This window comes from Borostomias antarcticus (assembly GCF_949987555.1).
Source record: "Borostomias antarcticus genome assembly, chromosome: 8".
Taxonomy (NCBI): Eukaryota; Metazoa; Chordata; class Actinopteri; order Stomiiformes; family Stomiidae; genus Borostomias; species Borostomias antarcticus.
In genome coordinates this window covers 26,664,329-26,674,328 of record NC_140241.1, presented here as the reverse complement: position 1 = coordinate 26,674,328, position 10,000 = coordinate 26,664,329, and the positions used below count along the sequence as shown (strand labels likewise).

Genomic DNA, 10,000 nt, shown 5'->3' with positions numbered 1-10,000 from the left:
CAGGTTGTCAAAAACGAGCATTGCCCTTTAACAGCAGCTGTCCTATCACTATGTATAATACATCCCCACAACGTAATGAACAAATCCATCAGCACTCCCACACAATATTTTATACTTTATATTATGTAATACTCCTATTCTTACAGTTCATATTCCCCATCTTTACTGCCTCTTGAACTGTGTGTTTTACTGATCTGCTGCTATTTTTGCCCTTGTTTGTGACTCTTTTTAACAATGTAATATTTTCTGATGCCTTCTTTGTAGTTGTTGCTTGCCGTGCCCTGAGAACGTCATTGTTCCGAATGAGCTCGTGTTGTGCGCCGAAAAATAAAACACTTTGACTTTGATCCCTCCAACACAGCATGTTTGGCCCCTAATCTTCCCTTTTTCTAGACACTTCCCCCTTTCCGCTGCATTCTTCCTCCCTATTCTTCTCATCTTCCCCATTTCTCTAATCTCCTCCTCCGCCCTCCACATTCCTCTCTTCTTCTTCTTGTTCTTTCTCTTTATCTCTCCCTCCCGCTCTGCTCAACCTCAACCGCTACTTGCTGACTCACCTCTCTTTATACAGGACAGGAGAGACAAACAAAACCAGAGAGAGAGAGAGAGAGAGAGAGAGAGAGAGAGAGAGACAGAGAGAGAGAGACAGAGAGAGGGCTAAAGGGAGAGACATATTAAAAGCAAGACATGCTGTTAAGAAAGAGAGAGTTTGAGGGAACCTGCAGAGGGAGAACAGAGAACTGAACAGAGTTCAACACTCCATAACTCCTCCCAGCTGCCACGCCCACACCAGGAAACTCTCCAGATGAAACACGCCTCCAAACAGGACCTGAGCAGACTACAACCTGCATCACTTCATCAAACTAGTCATCCTGCATGTTATGTTGTTGATGTGCTGTGTTGTGTTGTTGATGTTATGTTATGTTATGTTATGTTATTTTTATTTATAATGCGCACCCTCAACCAACTGTTACATCAGCCCGGGGCGCAGTTGTTGTGTTGTGCTGTTGATGTGTTGTGTTGTTGATGTGCTGTGTTGTTGTTGTGTTTTTGATGTGTTTTTGTGTTTTTGATGCTGTGTTGATGCGTTCTGTTGTTGATGTGTTGTGTGGTTGTGCTCAGTAACTGTTATGATGCAAGCCTTTGTTTACAAGGACCCTTCAGTGACAAAAGAGGACCAGCTGGGGCCAGCTGATGGAGAGAGCGGGGAGGTGAAGAAAGATGAGAGGAGGAGAGAGAAAGGGTATGAAATAGAGCGAGAGGAGAAAGGAGAGGAGGGAGGAGAAGGGGGGGGGGGGGTCAGGCTTTGAAGTGTCCATTCCACCATCACCTTTCGCTGCAACAGCGTGCCTCTGATCACCGTGGAAATGTGGAAATGTGACAACTCACGACCTCCCCTTACCCCCCCCCCCCCCCCTTACTCCTCAGAGTGAACAATGCCCGGTTGCCAGGCAACGGAATGGTACCTCTCCTCCTTCTCTCTGCTCTCTCTCCCCCCTCTCTCTCTCTCTCTCTCTTCTTTTCTCTGTCGGCTCTCATCCCCCTCTTCCTCTCCTCTGTGCTAGTGGATACGTTCATCCTCCCCTCCTCTCCTGTGCGCTCAACCTCATCCCTTCATCACGATTTAGCCCACAGAGGTCTCTCCTCCGCCAGCATGTCACCAGACCAGACATAGTGATGGCACAGCGCAGTCCCTCTGCACATACCGTGGGACCTGTGGGGAAGGTGTGTGTGTGTGTGTGTAAAAGAGAGGCCTGTGTGCGTGTGCGAGGTGCAGTGTGCGTGTATGTGTGTATGTGGCCTGTGTGTGCGTGTGTGTGTGTGTGTGTGTGTGTGGGCGTGTGTGTATTCTGCAGCAGATGGCCTGTAATGATCTGAAGAAGCCAAGAGGACGGCAAACAGGAAGTCAAGGGGAGGGAAGAGCTGTGCATGGAAGCATGTGTGTGTATGTGTATGTGTGTGTGTGTGTGTGTGTGTGTGTATGTGTATGTGTGTATGTGTGTGTGTATGTGTGTATGTGATTTCTGCAGACAATGCATCTTGGCATGTCTGTAATCCCATGCTTCTATGTGAGACAGCGCACACATCAGTTCAGCTCTCTTCCCTCTCCTAACATCCATGCATATATAACTACAGGTAGAAGTCCTGCTCCATGCATATATAACTACAGGTAGAAGTCCTTCTCCATGCATATACAACTACAGGTAGAAGCTCTGCTCTGTGAATATATAACTACAGGTAGAAGTCCTTCTCCATGCATATATAACTACAGGTAGAAGCTCTGCTCTGTGCATATATAACTACAGGTAGAAGTCCTGCTCCATGCATATATAACTACAGGTAGGAGTCCTGCTCCATGCATATATAACTACAGGTAGAAGTCCTGCTCCATGCATATATAACTACAGGTAGAAGCCCTGCTCCATGCATATATAACTACAGGTAGAAGTCCTGCTCCATGCATATATAACTACAGGTAGAGGTCCTGCTCCATGCATATATAGCTACAGGTAGAAGTCCTGCTCCATGCATATATAACTACAGGTAGAAGCCCTGCTCCATGCATATATAACTACAGGTAGAAGCCCTGCTCCATATATAACTACAGGTAGAAGCCCTGCTCCATGCATATATAACTACAGGTAGAAGCCCTGCTCCATATATAACTACAGGTAGAAGTCCTGCTCCATGCATATATAACTACAGGTAGAAGCCCTGCTCTGTGCATATATAACTACAGGTAGAAGTCCTGCTCCATGCATATATAACTACAGGTAGAAGTCCTGCTCCATGCATATATAACTACAGGTAGAAGCCCTGCTCTGTGCATATATAACTACAGGTAGAAGTCCTGCTCCATGCATATATAACTACAGGTAGAAGTCCTGCTCCATGCATATATAACTACAGGTAGAAGTCCTGCTCCATGCATATATAACTACAGGTAGAAGCCCTGCTCTGTGCATATATAACTACAGGTAGAAGCCCTGCTCTGTGCATATATAACTACAGGTAGAAGTCCTGCTCCATGCATATATAACTACAGGTAGAAGCCCTGCTCCATGCATATATAACTACAGGTAGAAGCCCTGCTCCATGCATATATAACTACAGGTAGAAGTCCTGCTCCATGCATATATAACTACAGGTAGAAGCCCTGCTCCATGCATATATAACTACAGGTAAAAGTCCTGCTCTGTGAATATATAACTACAGGTAGAAGCCCTGCTCTGTGCATATATAACTACAGGTAGAAGCCCTGCTCCATGCATATATAACTACAGGTAGAAGCCCTGCTCCATGCATATATAACTACAGGTAGAAGTCCTGCTCCATGCATATATAACTACAGGTAGAAGCCCTGCTCCATGCATATATAACTACAGGTAGAAGTCCTGCTCCATGCATATATAACTACAGGTAGAAGTCCTGCTCCATGCATATATAACTACAGGTAGAAGTCCTGCTCCATGCATATACAACTACAGGTAGAAGCCCTGCTCCATGCATATATAACTACAGGTAGAAGTCCTGCTCTGTGAATATATAACTACAGGTAGAAGTCCTGCTCTGTGAATATTTAACTACAGGTAGAAGCCCTGCTCCATGCATATATAACTACAGGTAGAAGCCCTTCTCCATGCATATATAACTACAGGTAGAAGTCCTGCTCCATGCATATATAACTACAGGTAGAAGTCCTGCTCCATGCATATATAACTACAGGTAGAAGTCCTGCTCCATGCATATATAACTACAGGTAGGAGTCCTGCTCCATGCATATATAACTACAGGTAGGAGTCCTGCTCCATGCATATATAACTACAGGTAGAAGCCCTGCTCCATGCATATATAACTACAGGTAGAAGCCCTGCTCCATGCATATATAACTACAGGTAGAAGCCCTGCTCCATGCATATATAACTACAGGTAGAAGCCCTGCTCCATGCATATATAACTACAGGTAGAAGTCCTGCTCCATGCATATATAACTACAGGTAGAAGTCCTGCTCCATGCATATGTAACTACAGGTAGAAGCCCTGCTCCATGCATATATAACTACAGGTAGAAGTCCTGCTCCATGCATATGTAACTACAGGTAGAAGCCCTGCTCCATGCATATATAACTACAGGTAGAAGTCCTGCTCCATGCATATATAACTACAGGTAGAAGCCCTGCTCCATGCATATATAACTACAGGTAGAGGCCCTGCTCCATGCATATATAACTACAGGTAGAAGGATGCTCTCTCCTAATGCATATTAATGGAGCTGTAAACACAAACCATTTCTGAAGGTTTCCTGATGCTCAGGGAAAAAAGAGGCTCTCTCTTTGTGTGATTGTGTGTGTGTGTGTGTGTGTGTGTGGGTGTATGTGTGTGTGTGTGTCTGTGAGAGATAAATGGAGAATGCATGTCCGAGCAGTGCTCTCTCTCCCTCCCTCCCTCCCTCACCCTCTCTCTCTCTCTCTCTCCTCCTGCAATATTAACCGTCCAATGGTGGGATAATGGAGGAGAAACCAATGCAGCGTGCAGGGATGGCAACGCTACACACACTCAGGTGTGTGTGAGAGAGAGAGAGAGAGAGAGAGAGAGAGAGAGACAGAAGGAGAGAGACATAGTGAGAGAATAGGAGAAGAGGAGAATGAATGAGCGTGCGTACGGAAAGCGGGGGGGCCATGTAGTGCACCTGTGATAGATTGAGAGAGGAAGCAAAGTATATAAGGAATCTCTAGGTGTGTGTGTGTGTGTGTGTGTGTGTGTGTGTGAAATGCATGCGTGCGTACACCCCAGCCTCTAAATCATGCATCAGCGGCATGGCACATGAGGAAAAGCCTGCTCTCGTCAACGATTCCTGGGGGAGTCGTGTTTCTGGCGTGTTTGACTGTGGAGAGACGAGGGACACAGGGAGAGACAGGGAGATATGGAAGGACAGGGAGGGACAGAGAGATAGGGAAGGACAGGGAGGGACAGGGAGAGACAGGGAGGGACAGGGAGGGACAGGGAGAGACAGGGAGAGAGGGAGGGACAGGGAGAGACAGGGAGGGACAGGGAGATAGGGAAGGACAGGGAGGGACAGGGAGAGACAGGGAGGGACAGAGGGACAGAGAGGGACAGGGAGAGACAGGGAGAGACGGAGGGACAGGGAGAGACAGGGAGGGACAGGGAGATAGGGAAGGACAGGGAGGGACAGGGAGAGACAGGGAGGGACAGGGAGAGAGGGAGGGACAGAGGGACAGAGAGGGACAGGGAGGGACAGGGAGAGACAGGGAGGGACAGGGAGAGTACAGAGAGAGGGAGGGACAGAGGGACAGAGAGGGACAGGGAGAGACAGGGAGAGACGGAGGGACAGGGAGAGACAGGGAGGGACAGGGAGATAGGGAAGGACAGGGAGGGACAGGGAGAGACAGGGAGGGACAGGGAGAGAGGGAGGGACAGAGGGACAGAGAGGGACAGGGAGGGACAGGGAGAGACAGGGAGGGACAGGGAGAGTACAGAGAGAGGGAGGGACAGAGGGACAGAGAGGGACAGGGAGAGAGGGAGGGACAGGGAGGGACAGGGAGAGAGAGAGGGACAGGGAGGGACAGGGAGAGAGAGAGGGACAGGGAGGGACAGGGAGGGACAGGGAGAGAGGAAGGGACAGGGAGAGAGGGAGGGACAGGGAGGGACAGGGAGAGAGGAAGGGACAGGGAGGGACAGGGAGAGAGGAAGGGACAGGGAGAGAGGGAGGGACAGGGAGGGACAGGGAGATAGGGAAGGACAGGGAGGGACAGGGAGATAGGGAAGGACAGGGAGAGAGGGAGGGACAGGGAGGGACAGGGAAGGACAGGGAGGGACAGGGAGATAGGGAAGGACAGGGAGGGACAGGGAGATAGGGAAGGACAGGGAGGGACAGGGAGATAGGGAAGGACAGGGAGGGACAGGGAGATAGGGAAGGACAGGGAGGGACAGGGAGATAGGGAAGGACAGGGAGGGACAGGGAGATAGGGAAGGACAGGGAGGGACAGGGAGATAGGGAGGGACAGGGAGGGACAGGGAGATAGGGAAGGACAGGGAGGGGCAGGGAGAGACAGGGAGGGACAGGGAGAGACAGGGAGAGACAGGGAGAGAGAGAGGGACAGGGAGGGACAGGGAGAGAGGGAGGGACAGAGAGAGGGAGGGACAGAGGGACAGAGAGGAACAGGGAGAGACAGGGAGGGACAGGGAGAGAGGGAGGGACAGGGAGGGACAGGGAGAGAGGGAGGGACAGGGAGGGACAGGGAGGGACAGGGAGAGAAGAAGGGACAGGGAGAGAGGGAGGGACAGGGAGGGACAGGGAGAGAGGGAGGGACAGGGAGGGACAGGGAGAGAGGGAGGGACAGGGAGGGACAGGGAGGGACAGGGAGGGACAGGGAGAGAGGAAGGGACAGGGAGGGACAGGGAGAGACAGGGAGGGACAGGGAGAGAGGGAGGGACAGGGAGGGACAGGGAGAGAGGGAGGGACAGGGAGAGAGGGAGGGACAGGAAGGGACAGGGAGAGAGGGAGGGACAGGAAGGGACAGGGAGAGAGGGAGGGACAGGAAGGGACAGGGAGAGAGGGAGGGACAGGGAGAGAGGGAGGGACAGGAAGGGACAGGGAGAGAGGGAGGGACAGGAAGGGACAGGGAGAGAGGGAGGGACAGGGAGGGACAGGGAGAGAGGGAGGGACAGGGAGAGAGGGAGGGACAGGAAGGGACAGGGAGAGAGGGAGGGACAGGAAGGGACAGGGAGAGAGGGAGGGACAGGAAGGGACAGGGAGAGAGGAAGGGACAGGGAGGGACAGGGAGAGAGGAAGGGACAGGGAGGGACAGGGAGAGAGGGAGGGACAGGGAGGGACAGGGAGAGAGGGAGGGACAGGGAGGGACAGGGAGAGAGGGAGGGACAGGGAGGGACAGGGAGAGAGGGAGGGACAGGGAGGGACAGGGAGGGACAGGGAGTGAAGGTGACGGAGGAGAGGAAGGGAGCAGAGGAAAGGGGGAGAGGAAGGGGGGAGAGGGGGGAGAGAAGGAGGGGGAGAGAGAGTCCTCACCTCTATGGTTTAACAAATAACCAATAAAACACTTCAGAGAACGAGGTGGGAGAGGGAGAGATAGAGAGACAGAGAGAGAGAGAGAAAGAGAGAGAGAGAGAGAGAGAGAGAGAGAGAGAGAGTGATATATACTGTGTATATATATATACAGAGAGAGACAGAGAGTGATAGAGACAGAGAGGGAATGACAGAGATGGATAGAGAGAAAGAGAGTGATAGAGAAAGAGACAGCCAGAGAGAGACAGAGACAGAGAGAGAGAGACAGAGAGAGAGAGAGAGAGCATGGGGCACCAAAAAAGCAACAGAACCAAAAAGAAAGGGGTAGAATGACAGAAGAAGCCATTGGGGAAGAGAGAGAGAGACAGAGAGAGAGAGAGAGAGAGAGAGACAGAGAGAGAGAGAGAGAGAGAGAGAGAGAGAGAGACAGAGAGAGAGAGAGAGAGAGAGAGAGGGACGTGTGATCATGACAACAATAAGCGAATGAAAAACCGCTGTCTATTCTCTCCACAATATATAACGCCATAGGTGAGGGTCTTCAAACACACGCACACACACACACACACGCACACACGCACACACGCACGCACAGCTGACAAAGCTCCCATTTTGAGGCACGACTTGGACATTTGACAAACACAATTGAGCCCTCAGCGTTCTAAGAGCCTGAGATTTCCCAGCGGCCAGCAGGGACAGAGAAAGACTGCAGTGCAGAGAGAGAGGGAGAGGGGAGGGAGGGAGAGAGAGAGAGAGACAGACAAAGAGAAAGAGAGAGAGAGACAGAGGGAGGGAGACAGAGATGGGGAGGGCGAGAGAGAGACAGCGAAAGGGGGGAGAGAGAAGGGGGTGAGAGTGAGAGAGAAAGAGAGGTGGGGGGGGAGAGAAGTAGAGGTAAAGAGAGAGAATAAATCAATGCTGTTGTGTCTGTGGATAGATAATTGATGTCATCAGTGCGCCTGCTTATGCACACTCACGGGTCACCAGATAGAACGAGGGAACGAGGAGGGGGGGATGGAGGGAGGGAGGGAGGAGAGAGGTGAATGACAGGCGGATGAGCGAGTAGAGCGGATGAGAAGATAGAGGAGGGGAAGAGACCGACGGAGGAGAGCGGATGACAGAACAGCGGGCGGGGGGGAGTCGGGGGAAGAGACGGAGGAGACGGAGAGGACTGGTGGGGACAGGATCTCACCCGCGGTGAGACTGGGTGAGCCGTGACTGACAGGCAGGAGAGTGGCAGTCAAAGAGCTTTGGGACCTGCCATGTCTTTACAGACGCACTGCCGCTTCTAGAAACACACACACACACACACACACACACACACACACACACACACACACTCTCTCTCTCTCACTCATGCATGCACGCACTCCAGGTTTCACATTTATCGTTTTTATAATGATTTTGCAACATCCTGGGTAGCAGACAGAGGTACCTATAGTGCGCTATCTAACACCTGTTCTAAAATGTCACCGTTCACCGAGGCAGATTGACGAGACACGCCTGAGGTGGCCAACTGTAACCTTTCCTGGAGTGACGCACCTTCAAAGAGGGCGCGGGGAAGGAGGAAGAGTGAAAGAGAGAGAGAGAAAGGAGCGAACGAAAGAAAAGAGCGGAGGTACATTTACGTAAATGTCTCCGAAATCAGTGACGTTCAACCAGTGACTCTTCTCTCTTGAGATAAAAATACCCTGATCAGATTTACCTGAAGAGGCCGGCAGTGCTGCCGGGGCCTGGATGAAGAATCAATGCTATTACCTGGCTCTCCTCAGACCTGGAGAGGCTTGTTTACTTGGCGGGAGAGTTATGGCAGCGTCCGGATAATCCTATTCCTGACTCAAAGCCTCCAGTCCTACCCGGTGTTCAACTCACACTCAGGACAACACACACACACACACATACCAACAACAACACCACCAGTCAACAACAACAACAACAACAGCAACACCACCAGTCACACACACACACACATACCAACAACAACACCACCAGTCACACACACACACACACACACACACACACACACACACACACACACATACCAACAACAACACCACCAGTCAACAACAACAACAACAACAACAACAACAACAACAGCAACACCACCAGTCACACACACACACACACACACACACACACACACACACACACACACACCAACAACAACATCAGCCACACAACACCGAGGGTCCCGATGTGCCGTCGGACTGTCGGTCAGATCAGGCAGAAGGCCGACCATAATACTCTCTGACTAGAGGGAAACGCAGCACCTGAAATATCGCGGCTAGGTATGCGAAATTCTGGAATATTCACAAACTTCCCACGGGAATGAACGCAAATTCATGGGAATAAACTGGAAAACAGAATTTATTCCCGTTAATTTCCATACATTTCTAGTTCGTTCCCATGAATTCCCAATTAATTTGTGGGAATATTCATAAGGTTTGTGAATGTTTTGCAACCCTAATCACACCCCTCAGTAGCCACCCATGGACGGCCTCCTGCTGGTCTAAGGACTGTTCAGAGCAGGAGAGAGGCCGCGGCCCAGCTGGGGGTCCCGCTGGGAGGGTCGCCTCGGGGGTGTCGTGTGGGCAGGCGCTCCAGGCGAGCCTGGGGATCACACCGCCTCAACAGGGGACTCGGGGCAGACATTCATATTTGATGGCGGATGGTTTTCATCTCGTTCCGGCGCCCATAGAGAGAGGGGGGGGCGACAGTGGCGGGACAGAAAGAGAGGGAGAATAGAGGAGGGGAAGAAAGAGAAAGAGAGAGAGAGAGAGAGAGAGAGAGAGAGAGAGAGAGAGAGAGAGCATGTGTAACAATAAGAGAGGGTGAGTGGTCAGAACCTTTGAAAAAGCCGGGGGACAGAGAGATTGCGTGCCAGTGTGTGTTGTGTGTGTGTGTGTGTGTGTGTGTGTGTGCTTTAGCATGGCAAACCACTGCCTGGTCTGTATTAGG

At 51.2% G+C, this 10,000-nt stretch overlaps 1 protein-coding gene across 1 annotated transcript in view; it reads right to left on the bottom strand.

Annotated features, from left to right (window-relative positions):
- garnl3 (GTPase activating Rap/RanGAP domain like 3) overlaps window positions 1-10,000 on the bottom strand; it is a gene marked incomplete at both ends in the record, with an annotated part of 61,447 nt that overhangs the window by 22,787 nt on the left and 28,660 nt on the right.